Source organism: Pan paniscus, chromosome X (genome assembly GCF_029289425.2).
Source record: "Pan paniscus chromosome X, NHGRI_mPanPan1-v2.0_pri, whole genome shotgun sequence".
Lineage (NCBI taxonomy): Eukaryota > Metazoa > Chordata > Mammalia > Primates > Hominidae > Pan > Pan paniscus.
The window spans coordinates 96,797,288-96,822,925 of NC_073272.2; the positions used below are offsets into that span (position 1 = coordinate 96,797,288).

Here is a 25,638-nt window from a genome sequence, read left to right on the forward strand (position 1 = left end):
TCAGCCTCCAGAGTAGCTAGGATTACAGGCGCCCACCATCACGCCTGGCTAATTTTTGTATTTTTAGTAGAGACAAGGTTTCACCATGTTGGACGGGTTGGACAGGTCTATATTTCTTTCCGTGCTTATTTTACAACTGGTATGGTCTGAATGTTCTCCAAAATTCATGTGTTGAAATGTAATCGTCAATGTGATAGTATTAAGAGGTGAGGCCTTTAGGAGGCGATTAGGTCCTGAGGGCAGAGCCGTTAAGGATAGGATTAGGACTCATAAAATGGTTTGAGGGAGTGGGTTCATTTTCTTCCACTCTTCTGCCATGTGAGGACACAGATTTCATTCCTTCCATAGCATACAACAATAAGCCACCATTTCTTGGAAGCAGAGTAGCCCTCACTAGATGTACAATCTGCTGGTGCCTTGATCTTTGACATCCCAGCCTCCAAAAGTGTGAGAAATGATTTTCTGTTGTTTACAAAGTACCCAGTCTGTGGTATACTGTATTAGCAGCACAAAAATACTAAGACAACCATCCTATGCTTTAGATTAACCAGTATTTACCATATAACTTGTAAATCGGTGTTAGTGGTGGTAATGGGATTACTAATGTGCATGTGTTAACATGTTCATTGGTTCAATGCGAGGCTGTGATCCTGTACTCTGAGTGTGCCTTTTTTTTTTTTTTTAATTACTTTAAGTTCCGGGATATATGTGCAGAACATGCAGGTTTGTTACATAGGTATACATGTGCCATGGTGGTTTGCTGCACCTATTAACCCATCATCTAGGTTCCCTCCCCTCACCTCCCTAACAAGCCCATGTGTGATGTTCCCCTCCCTGTGTCCATGAATTCTCATTGTTCAGCTCCCACTTATGAGTGAGAACATGTGGTGTTTGGTTTTCTGTTCCTGTGTTAGTTTGCTGAGGATGATGGCTTCCAGCTTCATCCATGTCCCTGCAAAGGACATGACCTCATTTCTTTTTATGGCTGCATAGTATTCCATGATGTATATGTGCCACATTTTCTTTATCCATTCTCTCATCGATGGGCATTTGGTTTGGTTCCTTGTCTTTGCTATTGTAAATAGTGCTGCAGTAAACATATGTGTGCATGTGTCTTTATGGTAGAATGATTTATATTCCTTTGGATATATGCCTAGTGTATTAGTACATTTTCATGCTGCTGATAAAGACATACCCAAGACTGGGAAGAAAAAGAGGTTTATTTCAACTTAGAGTTCCACATGGCTGGGGAGGCCTCAGAATCATCACAGGCACTTTCTGCATGGCAGCAGCAAGAGAAAATGAGAAAGATACAAAAGTGGAAAACCCCTGATAAAACCAACAGATCTTGTGAGACTTATTCACTACCATGAGAACAGTATGGGGGAAACCACCCCCATGATTCAAATTATCTCCCACCAGGTCCCTCCCATAATACATGGGAATTATGGGACTAGAATTCAAGATGAGACTTAGGTGGGGGCACAGAGCCAAACCATATCACCCAGTATTGGGATTGCTGGGTCAAATGGTATTTCTGGTTCTAGATCCTTGAGGAATCAGCACACTGTCTTTCACAATGGTTGAACTAATTTACATTCCCACCAACAGTGTAAAAGCATTCCTATTTCTCCATAGCCTCGCCAACATCTGTTGTTTTGATTTGCATTTCTCTAATTATCAGTGGTGTTGAGCTTTTTTTTCACATGTTTGTTGGCCGCATAAATGTCTTCTATTAAGAACTGTCTGTTCATATCCTTTGCCCAGTTTTTGATGGGGTTGTTTGTTTTTTTCTTGTAAATTCGTTGAAGTTTCTTGTAGATTCTGGATATCAGACCTTTGTCACGTGGGTAGATTGCAAAAATTTTCTCCCGTTCTGTAGGTTACATATTTACTCTGATGCTAGTTTCTTTTGCTGTGCAGAAGCTCTTTAGTTTAATTAGATCCCCTTTGTTCATTTTGGCTTTTGTTGCCATTGCTTTTGGTGGTTTTGTCATGAAATCTTTGCCCATGCCTATGTCCTGAATGGTATTGCCTAGGTTTTCTTCTAGCGTTTTTATGGTTTTGGGTTTCACACTTAAGTCTTTAATCCATCTTGAGTTAATTTTTGTATAAGGTGTAAGGAAGGGGTCCAATTTTAGTTTTCTGCATATGGCTAGCCAGGTTTCCCAGCACCATTTATTAAATAGGGAATCATTTCCCCATTGCTTGTTTTTGTCAGGTTTGTTGAAGATCATATCGTTGTAAATGTGTGTTGTTATTTCTGAGGTCTGTGTTCTGTTCCATTGGTGTATATGTCTGCTTTGGTACCAGTACCATGCTGTTTTGGTTACTGTAGCCTTATAGTATAGTTTGAAGTCAGGTAGCATGATGCTTCCAGCTTTGTTCTTTTTGCTTAGGATTGTCTTAGCTATATGGGCTCTTTTTTGGTTCCATATGAAATTTAAAGTAGTTTTTTCTAATTCTATGAAGAATGTCAATGGTAGTTTTGTTGTTGTTGTTGTTGTTGTTGTTGTTGTTTTTTGATGGATTCTTGCTCTGTTGCTCAGACTGGAGTGCAGTGGTGTGATCTCGGCTCACCACATCCTCTGCCTCCTGGGTTCAAGTGATTCTCTTGTTTCAGCCTCCCGAGTGGGGATTACAGGCATGTGCCACCATGCCTGGGTAATTTTTGTATTTTTAGTAGAGATGGATTTTTGACATGTTGGCCAGGCTAGTTAGTCTCGAACTCCTGACCTCAAGTGATCTGCTGGCCTCGGCCTCCCAACATACTGTGATTACAGGCATGAACCACTGTGCTAAATATGTATCTAAGATGGCATGAGTATATGTGTTGTTGTTGTTGTTGTTTTGTTTTTTTGAGACGGAGTTTTGCTCTTGTTGCCCAGGCTGGAGTGCAATGGTACGATCTTGGCTCACCGCAACCTCCGTCTCCCAGGTTCAAGCCATTCTCCTGCCTCAGCCTCTGGAGTAGCTGGGATTACAGGCATGCGCCACCACCCCAGCTAATTTTGTATTTTTGGTAGAGATGGGGTTTTGCCATGTTGGTCAGGCTGGTCTTGAACTCCCGACCTCAGGTGATCCACCCGCCTCGGCCTCCCAAAGTGCTGGGATTACAGGCGTGAGCCACCACGCCCGGCCTAGAGTGTGTGTTTTTAACAAAGGCCTTCCTTGCCACATCCTCATTCCAGTCCTAGTTTAGTTAATGTGACAATAGTAGTCTTTTGCAAGATAAAGATTATAAGTAGGTAACCATTTTAGCATTTGATGCACTTTACAGATTGCAACCAATAATATGCTATAAATTTAGTTTTTATAATAAGATCATGGTGTGTTAATAGATCATATTCTGTAGGATAGTTATAGAAAGTTTTTAAGTACTCTTTTAAGGCCAAGATTCATCAACCATTTGCTTATCCTCTCACTATTTGCTGTAATTTGTCAGTATCCTTCACAATAAAAATAGATTATGACATACCTTGGGGGTTCAGTGAAGGTTAGGACAAGTTAGGGATCCAGGTAAAGCTTCAGAGAGGTGATGTAATCCCCTTGATGAGATTCCAGTAGATTAAGATCTTAGTATGGCTTGTGGGGGCCAGGCATGATAGGAGGAAGAGAAGAGGTTGGAATTCTACGTAGAAAAAAACAATTAAACTGAGATATAAGGTAAAGAAAGTACAGAGTAAAGTACAGAGTAAATTTGAGGAGCAATAAGTAGTCCATCTTGGCTGAAGCATGGGATATGTGTATAGTACTGAGAGAAATCCTATGGTGGAAGAAGTTTGAGACTATATCATAATGGCCTTGAATGCCATGTTAAGGATTTTCAATTTTATTTAGAAGGCTGAGGGGAGAGGATTGAAGAATTTTGAGTAGCAGAGGAATTTTATCAAGAGGTTGTTTTGTGATGATTGATAGGAATCATCATCATCATGATATGAATAAAATGGATAGAGTAAAAATTGAAGGTGGACCCCACTTATTATTAGGTTACTGCAGTAGTCCATGAAAGAAGAACCTAAACCAGAGTAGATGCAACTGACATTAGGAAGAAAGACTCAACAGTAATTTATATTTTTATGTGGCCAGGATATGATCAAAGACAATTCTGAGCCTGAATAACTTGCTGAATAGGGATGCATTTTTTGCCTTTTTTAAAAAGAGGAGAGCAGTAGATTCAGAGAAAGGTTCCTGGCTTGGGGAGAAATTATTTTTGAACTTCTCTGGTTTGAAGTATACATTGAGTATATAGCTAGAGTTGCTTAATAGGGAGATGAACATATGGTACTAGAATTAGAAGAAGGGTGGGTATCAGTAATTACCTATTTTTGCAACTGTATCTACAAAGATAATAATTAAAATGATGAGATTAAAAGAGATCACTAGGGCAGAGAGTATAAGAAAGGAAGAAAGATAAGGAAAGAACTTTGGTGAATACCTCATTTAAATATAGAAATAAGAGTTATCAGAGAAGCTGGGTGGGGTATTTATGCCGAAGCAGTGTTTAGAAAACTTATGGAAGAGAAAATTTCAGGAAAGAAAGGGTTAATCAGCAATCTAAGTTTTTAAAAACTTTTGCGAATTTGTTTTTATTGGGGTATAAGACATGGGTTGGAAAATGTCAGTTTGAGGTATGCGCTTGTCTCCAGGAAATATCTATCCTCATCTTCCCGGGATGATTTTTGGAACTTTTTCTCTTTAATGGAGCTGCTCTTGCTGCCAGCACAAGTTCACTGCTGGCTGGCTCCTCCTTGGAAGATAATTTTCTCCTTTGTTTTGGAGACACTTAACAAGTGGATTAAGGATTTAAAAGTAGGTTATTTGATTTGTTGGCCTAGGTTATATTGCTGATGCTGCAAGAATAATTTTAATAAAGTGGAAAGGACAAAGTTCATATTGTAAGGGGTTAAGTAGTTCCTAGGTGATAATTCAATGTAGTCAAATTTGTATAGATTGCAGTCTTTTCAAAAGTTTAACATTGCTTATTTTTGTCTTCATAATATTAAACCAGGTCTATCTAAAATTTTAATATCACATGCAAGAAGCATTATCATTTTGTAGCAGATTTTTAAAGCTGCTATTTCAGATTTTGAACTGATCAGCATGAGACAGATTTTCTTTAGAACCATTTTTGTTCTGGACAAAATTCAAGCTGGATATTACTGATTACTCTGAAATGCAAATAGTGCTATTTTGTTTTACAGCTATCATTTAAAAAGCCATGTACTCATTAAGATAAGTATGTGCAGCATGAACAACAAAAAAATGAGAAAGAAAATGGACATTATTTGTATTTTGTAGGCTCTCTGATATGGAACTGAATGCACTAATCTTCAAATACTAATGAGCAGCAAAAAGCAATTTGCCAGTGCACAATTAACTTCTGACTGGCTTCTGTTGATATGTAGTGCTATAACCCCACACCAGGTGAACTTCCCATTTTTTGAGATTTTATTTGACCAATATTTATAATTGTGGCCAAATAATGAGATGATTATTATGAAATAATGTTATGTTGGAGTAAATCATACTTACATGGAGCTCTTATTATAGTTTCTCTATTTAATTGTCTGCCACCAGGGCCTTGAGCTTTTATTTTCCTCTTTCCCCTTCTGCTCTTCTTGCCTTTTCCTATCATTGAAGAAACAAGGGCCTCCCTCTCAATTCTCAATTTGGAAACCTGCTAGTGGCTTGTCTTAGTTACAAACACTGTGTTTTATATCATGTGGTTATGTTCGTCACTTATCTCTTCTTTCTGTTAACTTTTATTCTATTACTGTGTCATGTCATTTATATGTATGTACGTGTAGATACATATACATGCATATATATTTACATTCAGATATATATGCATCCCCCATGCATGCATACATATCATACAGTAGTGGAGAAGAGGTTGTAAAGCATAAAGTTTACCTGTTTTGCTCATGGTTTATTGAGGCAGATTTTGTCCCTTAGCTCAGATGAGAAAATCCCTACTCCACAGTCATAAGCTGAAATTCTCAATCCAGCCAGATATTTTGCAAATGTGCCTCTGGTGCCTGGGGAGATTGAGTTAAAGCATATATGGCTCAGTGAGACCAATCATTGTGATTGGCAAATGAACTCAAAACACTATCTTAGTAATGTTAAGGCAGTTGGGAATTTTATTTCCACAACATGCAAACTAATACTCTGAATGAGTAGCAGATTGGAATATGGTAGGAAACTTTGAAATTGTGATTCTCAAATAATTTAGCCTAATGCTTGTTTCATAGAATTATGAAATCTTGTTTGTTGTAAGGAACCTTAGAGGATCATCTAATTTAATCACTTTTTCTAATGCAGCGGCACGTTGTATAATACCCCTGAGAGGTAAATGTCCAATGACGTGGAATTCCTTACTTTGTCTGGGCTCCTGCTGCATTGAAAATATATTCTTCGTACTTGGCTGGATGCGGTGGCTCACGCATGTAATCCCAGCACTTTGGGAGGCCGAGGCAGGTGGATCATTTGAGGTCAGAAATTTGAGACCAGCCTGACCAACATGGTGAAACCCTGTCTCTACTAAAAATATTTAAAAAAACAAAAAAAAAGAAAAAATGACCCAGGATTACAGGCACCCGTCACCAATCCCAGCTACTCATGAGGCTGAGGCACGAGAATCGCCTGAACCCAAGAGACAGAGATTGCAGTGAGCCAAAATTGCACCACTGCACTCTGGGAGACAGAGTGAGACCCTGTCTCAAAAAAAAAAAAAAAAAAAAAAAATATATATATATATATATATATATATATCTATCTCACTTCTTCATACTGAATTGAGATCTGTCCTCCTGTCAGCTCTCACTCATTTCCACCATGGGGGCAATACAGAATCTGAGATTTATCTCTTCCTCATGACAGTTATTTAAATATTTGAAGCACTTTCCATTTTGTTTACTTTTCTAAAGTACTTTTCTATGGTACCTATGCATACTTTGTTAACCATTTCTTGATTGCTGACTCCTCCAGAATGTTGGTTATTCCCTCTTACTTATTATAATTTGTCAATGCCCCTTCTAAAATGTCATGTTATTTAACCTAATGCTTCAAATAAAGTTTTACCTTTGCATGATACAATTGAACAATGCCTTATACATTGTAGGTTCAAAGGTCAAATCTTTGAAGTATAGGTTCCCATCCTAAATTATTGATGACAGTTTTTTAGCTTTTATAGTAATTGCATCTTGCTGTGAATGCATGTTGACTCTGTGGTCAACGAAAAACCTCATTCCTTTTTTTCTTTTATTTTTATAAACACAAAGTGCAGTCAAGTTAGATTATCCCAAATCCCGGACCTATATAAATGATTTAAAAAAAACTAATTGTAAGATTTTCATTTATCCCTGATGAATTTAATTTTTGTTTGGTTTCAGTTCAGCACTGCTACCCATTACAAAATTTTGAATCCTGACTCTATCATCTAGCATATTCGCAGTCCCTTTGGGTTTTGTGTCATTTGTAAATTTAACAAGTATACCTTCAAACAGCTTCTTTAAAGTCACTGATTTTTTTGAAAAAGGAACAAGAAATGCCTGCAACTAACTACCATAAACCTCCTACTGGTTGACACCAATCTAATTATTAATAGCCTTTTAATTTAATTTTTAAACCAAATTAAAATCTACCCACCTGTACTAATATCCAGTTCTTATGCCTGTTCCTTTCCCACAATGGTATCCACAGAGAATTTACCTAAAATAAAAATATGTTATGCATTTACCTTCCAGTTGATTTTCTCTAAGAAACAGTTGCCAGTAGTTTGGCATCAGTTATTTTGCATAATCCATGCTACTTCTTGATTTTTAGCATGATGATTTATAAATTTATGAAGACTTTGGGCATACCCAAGCATGAGGCAGGGTTGGGAGTGCTTCATTTTCTTTAACACAATTGAGAAAAGTTGATATTTTTATCAAGACATTTGTTAAGGAAGAAACAGGGAAGGTATAAGAAATCTAAATAAACTGGCTTGCATAGTACAGGATTCTAATCTCCCTCCAGCTAATGCAGCCTACAGGGCCTAGCCCATTCCACATAGAGACCTATGGAAAGTGAGGGGCTTTGCCTTGACTCCTCATTTCCACTATTTTGGTCTGCTTCCATGTTTTGAGTGTCATTTGATACACATCATCCAAGATAATCAGTCTGGATTTTATGACTGTTGAATATAGTACAAGAAAAGTTATGTCCTTTTGCCTGTTTACGTAAGGACCACTCTCTTAATTCCTGTTTCTAGAATGAAAGAAATGCCTTTTCTCAAGTTGATTGTTACCAGGAATGACTTCATATTGTTTGCGAGATTCCACTCTATCCATATGCTTGTGGCCTTTTCCCATACAGAGTCAATAGTATAGTAACTTAATACAACCTACTATCATGGAATTCATTTAGTAGGAATTATCAGTTTGTAATAACAGGGAATATGGGCGCAAATTGCCACTTATTCTGGAGAAAGTGATGAGAATGTATTAGAGGAAGGAGTAGGGATTGAAGACTAATTAAGTAGCCTTTTTTTTTTTTTTTTTTTTTTTTTTGCAACTGTCTCTCTCTGTTGCCCAGGCTGGAGTGCAGTGGTGCTCACTGCAACCTCTGTCTCCCGGGTTCAAGTGATTCTCCAACCTCAACCTCCCTAGTAGCTGGAACAACAGGAGTACACCACCATGCCCAGCTAATTTTTGTATTTTTAGTAGAGACAAGGTTTCACCATGTTTGTCAGACTGGTCTTGAACTCCTGGCCTCAAGTGATCTGCCTGCCTCGGCCTCCCAAAGTGCTGGGATTACAGGCGTGAGCCACCATGCCTGGCCTAAGTACCTATATTATCTTCCATATGAAATGTGATGAGTACCTTAACTAGTTTGTAGCAATGTGATTGAATTATAGACAGTTCGGTGGTAAAAATAGGCAAATGATAAAATATAAGAGACTGGGGAATATAATAATCAATATAAGTAAGGAGTTTTTGGAAATCAAAAATTAAGAGAACTAAAGTGTTTGTGTTACACTTGGGATCATATAAACAGAATGCTAATGAATGAATTGTAGGTTTTTAAGGGTTATTTTCCAAACTTAGCAAGGTAATTAACATATCATGCTAAGACAAATATTAATAGAAATATAGATATACTTTGAGCAGCCTGCAGCCTACACCTACTTTCCTAGAGCTATTGAGGTTGGAGAGCAGGGTGAAAATGATGGGTTTAGATTTAGTTCTGGATTACTCTGGGTGAAGATTTTAAGCATGTAGTTAGAAGTTTTACCTGGAGAGATATTTGGAAGTTGCCAAAAAGATAATAGGTAAATTCAAAGAAAAGTCTTTGGAGTAGAAGACGAAGATTGCAGATAAAATCTTAGAGAATAATGCCTACATTTAGGATGGAGGTTGAAAAGAACTTGCCAAGAAAGAGTTACAAAAGAAAAGGAGGATAACCAAAATCTGTGCTTTATCTCAGGAGCCAAGAGAAGAAAGCATTTTTAGAATACTAGGGAGTAAAACAACACCATCAGTGTCCACAGAGAAATTGAGAAGAATAAGCTGCTATCAGGCCTTTAAGTTTGGTGGTGACATAGTTATGGAGATATTTCACAGAAGAGGTTGAGGAGACTGGGAAAGGTAGATTGGAAGGGCTCACTTAATAGAAGCAGTAGTGGAGGAAGCAGAAGCAATGGACCGTTCAATACGAATAGTCATGAAGGTAAGGAAAGAGCTTTACTGTTTCTTCTTCCCATTTAACTGATAGCTCAGTAGATAAAAAAGGAGAACAAGATAAACTTATTTGTTGAAAAATTACTAGAAGTTTGTTATATTGTTTAAATTGATTTCAACTTCAGACTCTTTAATAATAAGTACATAGTTTAACCACCATAGGAATGAATTTGAGTTCTTTGCTCTGTATAACTTTAATAACAGACAGATGTTAGTCTTTCAGCAAAGAAACAAAGGTTGTTCCCTAAATTACTTTAGATTTACAATGCAATAGAGCATTTTAATTACATTCATATGTGCAGACTTTTAAAAAATAATTTTTAAATGGTTTATTATGGTAATAGAAGCACATTTATGCCACATCATGCAACACGGAAAGCATATTCTCTCTGTTGAGTGGTGTAAAATGTTTGTAGCTTTTGCATCTCACATTTCTTGCTTTAAAAGTGCTACTGTCATTTACATTCTCTAGTAATCCAATTGTGAATTTTATGGATATATATGAGCATGTGAGGACAGGGTGCCAGTGGAAAGCTAAGAAAAGGAGAAAGGTAAATAACAGCCAGAGAAGTTGGCAAGATTACTTTTTCTTCACCGTGCCAAGACAGCTATTTTAGCTGAAAATGAAGAGGATGGGAGGTGCACAGGAATTTAGTTAGATATAGAAAGAGAAAAGCTGGGCAAATAATTCAGGTATGTAAGCAAGTTCAAGAGATGAATGAAGACATTATTCTGATGTCTGAAGAGCGGAGGTTAAAGGAAAGGTTGACTAACCAAAAAGCCTTATGTGAACCCAGGGTAATCAGTAACTGCGCTTGCTTAGAGGTCTTGTAGCAGTGGTATATAGAAGAACAGAAGAAAGATGTGGCCCCCAAGGTCGTATTTACCAGAGAGAACAGTCTGAGAAACAAGCCACAAAAGAATTGGTCTATGAAACTTTTCTCAGAATCAATCTTCCCCCGCTCCCTCCCTCCCACCCTCCCTCTTCCCTTGCTAAGTAATGGCTGGACACTGCAGAAGTACTGTATATTCCTGGGTTTATCTTAGGATATGGATAGTGAATTACAAATGATATTTTAACCCATCTATTGCCATTGATATGTAAAACCATTTTCTTTATTAAAAATTGCCAATCCCTATGTCCAATATTATAAAATTAATGTCTCTACTAAATGAAGAAAAAGGTTAAAAAATAAGAAGCAATTTTTAAAAAATCCCTCGTTTTGCCTAGCCAAAAAGAAAAAGAAAACAAAAAGTGAGTAGGATTTATTGTGAGAAAATGTAACCTTTAAAGCTGGCATGCTGTTTGAGTTACTGCCTCTGAAGGGCAAGGCCCTAGAGAGATGCTTAACTAGGCAGGTATGATGATTGCAGTGCCCTTAGGGCAAGAGTAAGGGCGGAAATTGTCAACACATAGGCAATAAAGGCTGCCTACTCAAACTCTGGCCACTCTTACTTGGCTTGTTAAGTTGTATCCTATGTGCATGAGTGTTTTGGCTCAGGAGAAAAACTCTAGTGCTATTAGAAAATGTCTGTTTCACATAGACAGTATCAAAACGGCTTTATTAGTCTTAAATAATGAAAAAGTAGCAGAAACAGATTTAGAATTTAATCTCTTGGTTTCTAGGTTTCTCGTCACTTGCTTCACCACTGATGATGTGCTCTGTTTTTCAACCAAATTCTCTGTGAATTCATGGCATTTGTAGCCCCATTCTTTGTGTTTGTACAATGCACTAGTCTCCAGAGTGTGCATTCCTTGAATGATAGAGGTTTTTAGTTATAGTGGCATGCGCCATCACTAGGGTAGATGAACAGATTTGTGATTCTAGGATATTACGCCAGTCCAGATTGGGAAAAGTTTTCAAAGGTTTAAAGGTTTTTCTGCGGGCTGCCTTTTGTTTCAGCAGAGTGGAGGGAATTTAAAAACATGTACCCTTAATAGGACCAATAGAGTTTAAACTACATATTGTGTAACTTTTAGAAACTTTTCAAAGTACATATCTTAGCAACTTCAGAAGGATGACATAAGGGTCAGCCTCACTGGGGATGCTATCCCATGTTGCTCCTTAGTTAGCAAGACATTGTAAATCGGCCAGGGAAGGTGGCTCACGCCTATAATCCCGGCACTTTGGGAGGCTGAGGTGGGTGGATCACGAGGTCAGGAGTTCAAGACCAGCCTGGCCAACATGGTGAAACCCCATCTCTACTGAAAATACAAAAATTAGCCAGGTGTGGTGTCAGGCGCCTGTAATCCCTGCTGAGGCAGAGAATTTCTTGAACCCGGGAGGCGGAGGTTGCAGTGAGCTGAGATCATGCCACTGTACTCTAGCCTGGGTGACAGAGTGAGACTCCGTCTCAAAAAAAAAAAAAAAAAAAAAAAATTCATAGGTACTGGACTCTAGAAGGTGAATCACTGACAGTCCTTCCCCCAGTTCATTATCTGAAGTCACAAGGCAAAGTTATTTCTCCTAATCCCATAAAGTCCTCGTCCTTTCCCCACCTAATTCTGTGTGCAGTAGCCCCCTCTTTCAAATGCTAAGTGGACCTGACTCTCATACAGAGAAATAAAAACAGGCCAGGTGCAGTGGTTCACGCCTGTAATCCCAGCACTTTGGGAGGCCCAGGCAGGTGGATCACCTGAGGTCAGCAGTTCAAGACCATTCTGACCAACCTGGTGAAACCCTGTCGTTACTAAAAATACAAAATTAGCTGGGCTTGGTGGCGCATGACTGTAATCCCAGCTACTTGGGGGGCTGAGGCAGGAGAATCGCTTGAACCTGGGAGGCAGAGGTTGCTGTGAGCCAAGATCATGCCATTGCACTCCAGCCTGGGCAACAAGAGGGAAACTCTGTCTCAAAAAAAAAAAAAGAAAAAAAGAAAAATGTATTGCTTCTTGGCCTTTTGGCTAAGATCAAGTGTAGAAATAAAAAATTACACATTTGTTGGATTTGTTCCTTCAGAGTTCTTCCTTTTAAAATCTCTAGTGGGATAGATACTGAGAAAGCATTTTGTATCTTCCCTGGGAAGCAGGCTTAAGGAGTGTAGTCTCACTCTTCTCTCAGCTCTAGGAAAGTAGGGTGTAGGCTGCAGGCTACTCAAAGTATATCTATATTTCTATTAATATTTGTATTAGCATGATATGTTAATTACCTTGCTAAGTTTGGAAAATAATCCTTAAAAACCTACAATTCATTCATTAGCATTCTGTTTATATGATCCAAAGTATAACACAAACAAGATACTTTTTATACTTTAGTTCGCTTAATTTTTGATTTCCATAATATCGTCAGTTTATAGTTAAATCTTAGGGAGACAAGGTAGAAGAAAGAAAAGTGACTGGATAGCAGCATGAGCTTTGCTGCCCTCCAAATAAGTGCTGAAAAGATGAGTATGAGTCTACTCTAATCATCTCAAAAGGAAGCAGTGAAAAACTGAACATTAGCATGTCCATGAACCTAATAGTAAAATGGCCACACTGAAACAAGAATTTATCCCAGACAAGACTCTTGGCCTTACCACAATGAAAAAATAAGTACTTTTGCTGAGTGCAGTGGCTCACACCTGTAATCCCAGAACTTTGGGAGGCCAAGGTGGGCAGATCACGAGGTCAGGAGTTTGAGACTAGCCTGGTCAACATAGTGAAACCCCTTCTCTACTAAAAATACAAAAATTAGCTGGGTATGGTGGCTCGCATCTGTAGGTGCTCGCAGCTACTTGGGAGGCTGAGGCAGGAGAATCACTTGAACCTGTGAGGCGGAGGTTTTGGTGAGCCAAGATTGTGCCACTGCACTCCAGCCTGGGCAAGAGAGTGAGACTACGTCTCAAAAAAAAAAAAAAAGAAAAGAAAAGTACTTTTTCAAAAGTAGAAGTTCTCTTTATCTCTACCCCTAATGCCCAGTAATACCCTTAACACTAATACCTGCTTTTTAAATCCATGCATATACCTATTTTGTAAAGCAAGAGAGTATCCAAATAGGAGTTGAGCCATAGAATATAAGAGCTAGATGTGCCCTTAGATTCCATTTGCGAAAACACTGTTCTGTGAACCAGTGTTAACCTGTGAAGTTTTCATCAGCCCGTAAATGATAATTTAAAACACACAGAAATTTAAGCTCAATGTATTCAATATAAAGAACTACTCCTTTATTCTGAGATTATTTCTTTTACATATTTTTTCATGATAAAATATCCTACTTTTATGAGATGACGGTGATGATAGATGGTAGGAATTTTCCTCTTAAAATAATAGCCTAATTTGGCAGTATAGAAAGTGCCTCTCGATTTTTTGCAGTTTCTGAAACCCTAACACCTGAGAACAACTGGTCTAGTTTGATCTCCTTATTTCATATTTGAGAAAAGTAAGGCCTAAGAGAAGTTAAGAGAGTTACTTAAGACTCACTACTAAGAAATCATGGAATTAAAACTAGAACCTACACATTCATATTCCTAGTCCACAGCTCTGAATAAAGCAACAAATTCCCTCTCTTTTTCCTAAATAATACATTATTTCTTTCTTTTTCTTTTTCTTTTTCTTTTTCTTTTCTTTTCTTTTTTTTTTTTTTTTTGAGACAGGGTCTCTCTCTGTCGCCCAGGCTGGAGTAAAGTGGTGCCATCTTGGCCCACTGCAGCCTCGACCTCCTGGGCTCAAGTGATTCTCCCACCTCAGCCTCCTTAGTAGCTGGGACCACAGGTGCTCGCCACCATGCCTGGCTAATTTTTGCATTTTTTGTAGAGATTGGGTTTCACCACATTGGCCAGGCTGGCCTCAAACTCCTGAGCTCAAGCAATCCTCCCGCCTCAGTCTCCCAGTATATTGGGATTACAGGCATAAGCCACCATGCCCAGCCCACATTTCTATTCTTAAATTAAGTTGAACTTTGTCAACTTTATTTTTCTTCTTTTACCGGATTTATACTTCCTATATTTTGATGTGCCAGTACTTCATTGGGTTACCTTCATTATGCAGTTAATTTAGTTTCTCAAGCACATTTTAATTATTGATTTCTCTTATTTTATTAAAGTGAATTAAAGGTACATTTGTCTTGCCAAAAATTTAAGGCCTTTTATTGTCCTTGTACTAAAACTAAGTTATCTCCCAGTTGGTATCATTTAATAAAGACATTGATTGCATTCTACTTGGTTGCATTCTACTGGTGCTGGAAAAGCGATTTCATTTTCTGGTGAAGTTTATGCTGACAAGTTGAATGGAAAATATACTTGTATAATACTTGTAATTACATGTTATATTCATTTATTTTATTTTGCTCTTTAGCAGGATTTTAGCATCCTCACAAAATATTATATGACTCAAGGAACTACCTACTCACTTTGCTTTCTCTGCTGGAATTAGGCAATCAAGCCAATTGGAAAATTTAAATCCGTGGATTATGGGTTCTAATTTCTGGTCTATAAATAAGTTAGTTTTGTCATAATATTATATATTTGTATAATACTTTATATAATAAACACTTGTTTATTTCTTTTTGGTATTCAGTGTATCTTTTACATACATTGTCAGGCTTTGTTTTTTTCTGAAAACACTGTGAGGACATATTTGCTCACTTTCATTTTGTGGATGACAGACTGAAGCTCAGATGCCTTAAGTAATGTGCCCAAAACAGCAAATAAGTTGCAGAGTCAGATTTAGAACCTCAGGTCATATGACTACAAGTCTTGCATTTGCTCCATATCTCTGCTCTATGGTAATGTTTCTCTTTGCATATTAGTATTAAAAATGGCTTCTCCCTTCCCTACCAGATAATGGTATGATTCTTAGTAAAACATCCCATTTCCATTTTAATATCCTAGAATTTTTTTTTTTTTTTTTTTGACGTAGTCTTGCTCTGTTGCCCAGGCTGGAGTGCAGTGGCGTGATCTTGGCTCACTGCAAGCTCTGCCTCCCGGGTTCAAGCCATTCTCCTGCCTCAGCCTCCCGAGTAGCTGGGACTACAGGCACCCGCCACCAAGCCTGGCTAATTTCTTTTTGTATTTTTAGTAGAGACGGGGTTTCACTGTGTTAGCCAGGATGGTCTTAATCTCCCGACCTCGTGATCCACCCACCTTGGCCTCCCAAAGTGCTGGGATTACAGGCGTGAACCACTGTACCCGGCCCCTAGAAATATTTTCAAATTGTTGAATTTGTTTTAGTGATTTCACCTGTCCAGATAACCTACCTTAAACATCATGATGAGAGGGGAGGGGAGAAAATAAATAGTATTGTTATAGAGTTTAAGCTAGAATTAAGTATAAAATCATAAACTCAATTAAATGTGATTAAATGAACCATTTTATAGCTTAACAGTATACAGGCACATATTATTTATGTCAGCAAGAGAAAGAGCCCACATTATTAGGAAAGCCTATTTTTTAGATCATTCAAAATTGTTTCCTAAACTGTATAACTACCTTCCTCAAGGATGGATTACTTAATCAACAGTTCTGTAATAATTGGTTAAACCATTTGGTTGGGGAGTATGGTCCCAACCATACCATATTCTAAAATAAATTTTGTAATGATTAAAAAAGCAAAAGCTAATAAAATGAATCAATAAAGGACAACAAAACCTAGGTGGCTATTTAGTCTTAGGATAGGGCTGGGCTTACTGAGCGTGAAAGTTTAGGAGAAAACCTCATGTAAATTTTGATAGATATGTGTCACTTGATCAATTCCGTAATTTAAACAAAGTTATAAACAAAATTAAAAAGTAAATGATATCTTCTAGGAGATAGCTGAAATATATATAACATCAAAATATATTGTATAATCATACATTTGGGGCATCATAATGAATTTTTAATTAAATATTAAAGTGTAACTTCAGCATTGTCCCTTGAAGTATAATTGGAAATTGCCATTGACTAGTCTCACTGGTAAAATGCGAAATGATTAAAAGTGGATAGATTAGGCCAGGCACAGTGGCTCATGCCTGTAATCCCAGCACTTTGGGAGGCTGAAGCAGGTAGATCACTTGAGGTCAGGAGTTCAAGACCAGCCTGGCCAACATGGTGAAACCCCGTCTCTACTAAAAATACAAAAATTAGCTGGGCATGGTAGTGCCCACCTGTAATCTCAGCTACTCAGGAGGCTGAGGCAGGAGAATCGCTTGAACCTGGGAGGTGGAGGTTGCAGTGAGCTAAGATCTCGCCACTGCACTCCAGCCTGGGCGATAGAGCAAGACTCCATCTCAAAAAAAAAAAAAAAAAAAAAAAAGTGGATAGATTGCTAATAAATGGAAAATAATACAAAAAGTCTAAGCCCGCACTGGCCTACCATGTTACAAATTTTTAATGTTGAAATATTCTGTTCTACATATTAAAAAAATAAAAGGGAAGCAAATAACATTATGTTGTTAAAAAAAAAAAAAAAGAAGAGTAAGCATCCATGGGGCAGTAGTAAACATGGTTGTTCATAGAGCAGAAAAGCTTATCAGTAGCTGGGTAGTTAACTTAGAAGCAAATAAATAAAAATGTGTGTGTAAAGAGAACACAAGTTAATTATTTGACATGATGCCATTGTTTTTCAAAATAAAAGCATTCTTTGCAAGATTTAATTGCAATAAATGACTAAAATCATAACTGTATTTTCAAATATGAGAAAAATATGAAAGAATATGACAATGATATCTTCAGAAGCTACTAATTATTGGAAACACATGGGGACAATTACACAGGCTAGCAAAGCTCGGTAGCTTATCACTGGATCCAGAACTCAGAATCAGAGTTGTAGTGATACACATACACACACACATACATACACACACACACACACACACATGCACATACGTGTGTATAGTTTTGTTGTATTGCAGTATATAGAGAAAGAACAATAAAAAGGGATTTTTGGTACTATATCTTACCTTTGCTCATTCAGTTCCATGTTACTGCCTTCTTATCTGCTCTGAAGCCAAGCAGGATATAACAGAAGATTGTAGGCATTAGGACATCATCAGATGCTAACAGAAATGTGTTGATAGAAAATATGGTTCTAGTGGTATAAAATTCACAAAACTAATAACAGGGGATTTGTCATCAAATGTTAATAAACACAGAAATGGTAGAGATACCAGGAAAGAAATAACATGAAATGCTTCAATTATGAGCTAGTACTGGAAGTTTGTTAAAGAAAAAAAGGGAAAATGTTCACTCTGACCTTTACCAACAATTTCTTTCTAGATTGAAATATAGGAAATGAGCCAGGTATCACTGTATAGTTATTTTAAATGCAATTTCTATATTGAGAGTGTATATTTGCAGCTGGTAGACATCTGATTTTCATTTGGAAAATGTAAATGAAAAAGGGTTTTTATTTCTTTTTTTTCGGTTTTTTTTTTTTTTTTTGAGATGGAGTTTTGCTTTTGTTGCCCAGGCAGGAGTGCAGTGGTGTGATTTTGGCTCACTGCAACCTCTGCCTGCCGGGTTCAAGCGATTTTCCTGCCTCAGCCTCCCAAGTAGCTGAGATTACAGACATGTGCCACCACGCCTGACTAATTTTGTATTTTTAGTGGAAATGGGGTTTCACCATGTTGGTCAGACTGGTCTTGAATTCCTGACCTCAAGTGATCCACCCGCCTCAGCCTCCCAAAATGCTGGGATTACAGGTGTTAGGAAGGTTTGAGGAAATACATAAAAAACAATAATGTGTAACTGGTAAAAGAAAATTAAATGAAAGGTAAATACAAGTGAAAGCCAGTTCTTGTTCTGCCATTGCCTGGCTGCTGTACTCACTATACTCATATACTATCTCTATTCCCTCTCATGTGCCAAAAGAAAAATGGTGACTTAATTCATAAATTTATAGTGAGGACTAATTGTGTTCCCCATGAGATGTGTTCTGAGTCACATGGAAGGTTATCTGTACATTCATGTACATAAGTATATACACATATAGACACAAATCATAAACAGAACTTCCTAATACTAAAGAAATTATGTGCTTACATTTTCTATATATGCCTCATTTTAAGAATAGTTCAAATTCGAATATCTTAGGACCACAAGAAGGAGAAACACTGTGTGATTCTTCATCTCATATAAGGTAGAGTGTAAGTTATTCTTATAAACTTCCTTCAGACATCTAACAATCGATCACATATGTAAGAAATTTAGTTAGCCTATTTTACTGGAAGATAATTCTATAGTAGTTCATGAGCTATATCTGCATTTTAAAGTATATTTACTGTGCCTTGCTTACTATAGATGACATTTGTTTCAGTTCTCTTGTTTACCAGGGGCATGGTAAGGTGATATTTATATATTTGATTTGCAGAATTAGTAGCTTCAGCTTAACAAATGGCTACTCTTCAGCCTTTTCCCAAGGTTAAGTTTGAAGTGTTCAGGTCATTTTATGATTTTCCTTGACCACAACCATGTTGGCTGTCAAGGGCTAAGATTTTACTAATTTGACCAGGTTGTTCTTTAAAAACCAGTTATTTTAATTCTTTTCTCTATTTCCCCAGCCTTGTGTATTTCCAGTTGAATAAAAATAAATAGAAAATGCTATTCAGTATTCTAAAGCAAGCCAGTTATGTTTGCATCACTTAGACAGCTTTATAGGACTCAGAAAGAGAAACTGTCAGATTCATGAGAGTCAGCTGAAAACTATTTGTTTCTTTCAAAAGACAAGGGGAATGAATGATTCTGGTGCATGTCTCATGAATGTTGAGAAGCTCATCTTACGGTTAAAAAGAAAAACTCATTAGACGACTCTAGAGAGATATATAAGAAACCTAAGGATTCTGTTTTATTTACCTAAAACGTTCCTGGTCAAATCAGTGAGGTATACTAACAACAACAACAAAATACACACACACACACACACACACACACACATATGCGTATATACATATGTATATACGCATATGTGTGTATATATATATTAATATAAGGACCTTCAGATTTTAATATACCCTTTAAGCTAAACTTGTCCATTGTTACACATGGTCACAGAAGTTTTTCTATGAAAACTTACGAAGTGGATGAAACTAGGACTTATTTAATTTGAATATGCATATTATACATATATAGGCACAAATGTATTTTAATTTGTACTTAATGTATTTGCAATTATAATAAATAAAAGTTCATTCCTATGTAAAATATTATGAATTTACAGAATCACCAACAATGCCTTAAGTATATTATTTCTTCTGATCTTTTATTCCATTAAAATTATAACATCTTTAAGCTAATGATCCATGCCAGCTACTGCATTTTTTATCAGTTAGCACAGTGCTGACTATAGACAAGTAAGTACCCGATGGGTTTAATCACATATATTGAACTTCAACTACATAGTTTAAGTAGTGTGGTCTTCTGTTATCGTAAAGTCACAGTGATTTTCCAGCACATTCATTTGATATTTTCATCCCTGTCAGCTCACAAATCCCCTCATACTTTGACAGCATTATACTTTGTTAAGAAAGGAAAGCAGGAGATATCCTTTATATTTCAAATATATTAGGTTGACACGTGAGCCATGGCCAAACTTGATTAAAGGTGAGGGGAAGTGAATGTAGAAAGAAGAATTCACAAGCAGAGAAGTAAGTGCTTTGGGAGGGTGGGGTCAGTGCAGGCAGTGGATGGGAGGAAAAGCACCTAGCCATAAGCTAAGGCATGTTTCAGAGGAAGGCAGTGCTGAGTTTTTCTCTTACCCTATTTTTTATAATCTCCCCTTATAATAGTTAGCCACCCTCAATCTAAGTAATCTTCCCATAAGGTGGTTTTTTTGAGGATTATATTAACATATGTATATGTGTGTGTATGTATATATGTGTGTGTGTGTACGTGTGTGTATCTGAACATAAAAACTGATAATACATTTCTTATAAAATAACTTGCTTTATCATGTTGTATAGCTTAAATTGCTTTTATTCCATATGTGTGTATGGAATATGTGTATACATGCATATGTACATGTACACATGTATATGTATATGTGTGTATCTGTATCTTTTTATTAATATTTGCCAATGGCATAATTCTACACTCCAGTCTCTCAAGCAAGCATTTATGTAAAGCTTGATCCAGGGATATTTCTTTCTTTACATCATGTTCCTTGCTTCTTTGTTGAAGCAATTTCTATTTTTCCTTCTTTTCTGATCTCCCGCAATGTTCTAGTTCTTGTGAAATATTAGTTTTCTCAGCACTGAAGTTGAAAACTTTCCATATACCAACTGCTGTTTTCAGTTCTGATTTCAACCAGGGCTTGGTGGAGGAGTAGGGTAGGGAAACTTCCTGAAACCTTGTTGATATTAATAGCAACTTAATCCTTTGGCTTCTACTCAGATTTCGATGGACTGTACATTCATGCTCTTATCTTTGAATCATCTGACACTTTTTCAGCCATGAAGAAATCAGAATATTTGGTCTGTTGTATTTCCTTTCTAAGTACTTTTTAAAGGTTACCTACTTTTAAAAGAGCTAGACCAAGTATAGTAAAAGTATACACCTTTTCATTTTGGGGATGGAGGAGCCAAGATGGCCAAATAGAAACAGCTCCAGTCTGCAGCTCCCAACGAGACAAATGCAGAAGGGAGGTACCTAGTTGATCTCATTGGGACTGATTAGACAGTGGGTGCAACCCAAAGAGAGTGAGCACAAGCAGGATGGGGCGTCACTTCTCCCAGGAAGGCCAAGGAGCCAGGGACCTCCCTCCCCCAGCCAAGGGAAGCAGTGAGGGGCTGTGCTACCCGCCCCAGATACTACGCTTTTCCCACGAATTTTTGCAATCTGCAGATCAGGAGATTCCCTCGTATGCCTGCACTACCAGGGCCTTGGGTCTCAAGCACAAAACTGGGCAGCTGTTTGGGCAGGCACCCAGCTAGCTGCGGGAGTTGTTTTTGTACCCCGGCGGTGCCTGGAACACCAGCGAAACAGGAGAACCATCTACTCCCCTGGAAATGTGGCTGAAGCCAGGGAGCCAAGTGGTCTCGCTCAGCAGGTCCCATTCCCACGGAGCTCAGCAAGCTAAGAACCACTGGCTTGACATTCTCGCTGCCAGCACAGCAGTCTGGAGTCGAGCTGGGATGATCAAGCTTGGTGATAGGGAGGGTCATCCGCCATTACTGAGGTTTTAGTAGGTGGTTTTCCCCTGACAGTGCTGAGACTGACAGGTTTGGACTGGGCGGAATTCATCACAGCGTGGCAAAGCGGCTGTGGCCAGAATGCTTCTCTAGATTCCTACTCAGGGGCAGGGCCTCTCTGAAGGAAATGCCACAGCCCCAGTCAGGGGCTTACAGATAAAACTCTCATCTTCCTGGGACAGAGCACCTGTGGGGAGGGGCAGCTGCAGGCGCAGCTTCAGTGGACTTAATCTTTCCTGCCTGCCGGCTTCGAAGACAGCAGCTGATCCTGATAAGGGGGATTCTTCCAGCACAGCGCACCAGCTCTGGTAAGGCTCAGTCTGCCTCCTCAGGTGGGTCCATGACCCCCATGCCTCCTGACTGGGAGAGACCTCCCAACAGGGCTTGACAAATATCTCATACAGGAGAGCTCCAGCTGGCATCAGTCCGGTGCCCCTCTGGGATGAAAATTCCAGAGGAAGGAGCAGATAACAGTCTTTGCTGTTCTGCAGCCTCCACTGGTGATACTCAGGTGAACAGGGTCTGGAGTGGATCTCCAGCAAACTCCAGCAGAACTGCAGAAGAGAGGCCTGTTAGAAGAAAAACTAACAGAAAGCAACAACAGCATCAACAAGAAAGACCCCCCCCCAAAAAAAAAAAAACCCCATCCAAAGGTCATCAGCCTCAAAGATCAAAGGTAGATAAATCCATGAAGATGAGGAAAAACCAGCGCAAAAACTCTGAAAATTCCAAACACCGGAATGCCTCTTCTCCTCCAAATGAACGCAACACCTCTCCAGCCAGGGCACAAAACTGGACGGAGGATGAGATTGACGAATTGACAGAAGTAGACTGCAGAAGGTGGGCAATAACAAACTTCTCTGAGCTAAAGGATCATGTTCTAACCCAATGCAAGGAAGCTAAGAACCTTGATAAAAGGTTAGAGGAACTGCTAACTAGAATAACCAGTTTAGAGATGAACATAAATGACCTGATGGAGCTGAAAAACACAGCACAAAATCTTTATGAAGCATACACAAGGATCAATAGCTGAATCGATCAAGCAGAAGAAAGGATATCAGAGATTGAAGACCACCTTGCTGAAATTAGGTGTGCAGACAAGATTGGAGAACATAGAATGAAAAGGAATGAACAAACCCTCCAAGAAATGTGGCATTATGTGAAAAGACCAACTACGATTGTTTGGTGTACCTGAAAGTGATGGGGAGAATGGAACCAAGTTGGAAAACACACTTCAGGATATTATCCAGGAGAACATCCCCAGCCTAGCAAGACAGGCCAACATTCAAATTCAGGAAATACAGAGAACACCACTAAGAGACTCCATGAGAAGGTCAACCCCAAGACAAATAATCATCAGATTCTCCAAGGTTGAAATGAAAGAAAAACTGTTAAGGGCAGCCAGAGAGAAAGATTAGGTCGCCTACAAAGGGAAGCCCATCAGACTAACAGCAGATCTCTCTACAGGAACCCTACAAGCCAGAAAAGAGTGGGGGCCAATATTCAACATTCTTAAAGAATTTTCATACCAGAATTTCATATCCAGCCAAACTAAGCTTCATAAGTGAAGGGGAAATAAAATCCTTTCCAGACAAGCAAATGCTGAGGCATTTTGTCACCATCAGGCCTGCTTTTCAAGAGCTCCTGAAGGAAGCACTAAATATAGAAAGGGAAAACTGGTACCAGCCACTACAAAAATGTACCAAAATATAAAGACCAATGACACTATGAAGAAACTGCATCAACTAATGTGCAAAATAACCAGCTAGCATCATGATGACAGGATCAAATTCACACAAAACAGTATTAACCTTAAATGTAAATGGGCTAAATGCCGCAATTAAAAGACACAGACTGGCAAATTGGATAAAGAGTGAAGCCACATCAGTGTGCTGTATTCAGGAGACCCATCTCACATGCAGAGACACACATAGGCTCAAAATAAAGGGATGGAGGAGTATTTACCAAGTAAATGGAAAGCAAAAAAATAAAAAATAAATAGCAGGGATTGCAATCCTAGTCTCTGATAAAACAGACTTTTAAACCAACAAAGGTTAAAAAAGATAAAGGAGGGTACTACCTAATGGTATAGAGATCAATGCAACAAGAAGAGCTAACTATCCTAAATACATATGCACTCAATACAGGAGCAACTGGACTCATCAAACAAGTTCTTAGAGACCTATAAAGAAACTTAGACTCACACACAATGATAGTGGGAGACTTTAACACCCCACTGTCAATGTTTGACAGATTAACAAGACAGAAAATTAACAAGGATATTCAGGACTCAAACTCAGCTCTGGATCAAGTGGACCTAATAGGCATCTACAGAACTCTTGACACCAAATCAACAGAATATACATTCTTCTCAGCACTTATTCTAAAATGGACCACATAATTGGAAGTAAAACACTCCTCAGCAAATGCAAAATAATGGAAATCATAACAAGTCTCTCAGACCACAGTGCAATCAAATTAGAACTCAGGATTAAGAAACTCACTCAAAGTCACACAACTACGTGGAAATCGTACAACCTCCTCCTGAATGACCCCTGGGTATATAACAAAATTAAGGCAGAAATCAAGAAGTTCTTTGAAACCAATGAGAACAAAGAGACAATGTACCAGAATCTCTGGGACACAGCTAAAGCAGTGTTAATAGGGAACTTTATAGCACTAAGTGCCCACATCAGAAAGATGGGAAGATCCCAAATCAAAACCCTAACATCACAATTAAAAGAACTAGAGAAGCAAGAGCAAACAAATTGAAAAGCTAGCAGAAGACAAGAAATAACTAAGATGAGAGCAGAAATGAAGGAGATAGAGACACGAAAAACCCTTCAAAAAATCAATGAATCCAGGAGCTGATTTTTAGAAAAGATTAACAAAATAGATGGACTGCTAGCCAGACTAATAAAGAAGAAAAGAGAGAAGAATCAAATAGACAAAATAAAAAAAGATAAAGGCAATATCACCACTGGTCCCACAGAAATACAAACTACCATCAGAGAATACTGTAAACACCTCTACACAAATAAACTAGAAAATCTAGAAGAAATAGATAAGTTCCTGGACACATACACCCTCCCAAGACTAAACCAGGAAGAAGTCGAATCCCTGAATAGACCAATACCAAGTTCTGAAATTGAGGCAGTAATTAATAGCATACCAACCAAAAAAGCCCCAAACCAGATGGATTCACAGCTGAATTCTACCAGAGGTACAAAGAGGAGCCGGTACCATTCCTTTTGAAACTATTCCAAACAACTGAAAAAGAGGGACTCCTCCCTAACTCATATTATGAGGCCAGCATGATCCTGATACCAAAATGTGGCAGAGACACAACAAAAAAAAGGAAACTTCAGGCCAATATCCCTAATGAACATCAATGCAGAAATCCTCAATAACATATTGGTAAACTGAATCCAGCAGCACGTGAAAAAGCTTATCTACCATGATCAAGTTGGCTTCATCCCTGGGATGCAAGGCTGGTTCAATATATGCAAATCAGTAAACATAATCCATCACAAAAATAGAACCAATGACAAAAACCACATGATCGTCTCAATAGATGCAGAAAAGGCCTTCAATAAAATTCAACATCATTTCATGTTAAAAACTCTCAATAAACTAGGCATTGATTGAACATATCACAAAATAGTAAGAGCTAATTATGACAAACCCATAGCCAATATCATACTGAATGGGCAATAGCTGGAAGCATTCTTTTTGAAAACCTGCACAAGACAAGGATGGCCTCTCTCACCACTCCTATTCGACATAGTATTGGAAGTTCTGGCCAGGGCAATCAGGCAGGAGAAAGAAAT

General features: G+C 38.2%; 1 protein-coding gene and 1 pseudogene across 7 annotated transcripts in view; both read left to right on the forward strand.

Annotated features, from left to right (window-relative positions):
* Positions 1-25,638, forward strand: part of DIAPH2 (diaphanous related formin 2) — a 921,502-nt gene that overhangs the window by 493,258 nt on the left and 402,606 nt on the right. The window lies entirely within an intron of this gene.
* On the forward strand, positions 12,614-12,823 carry LOC112438640 (U2 spliceosomal RNA; annotated as a pseudogene).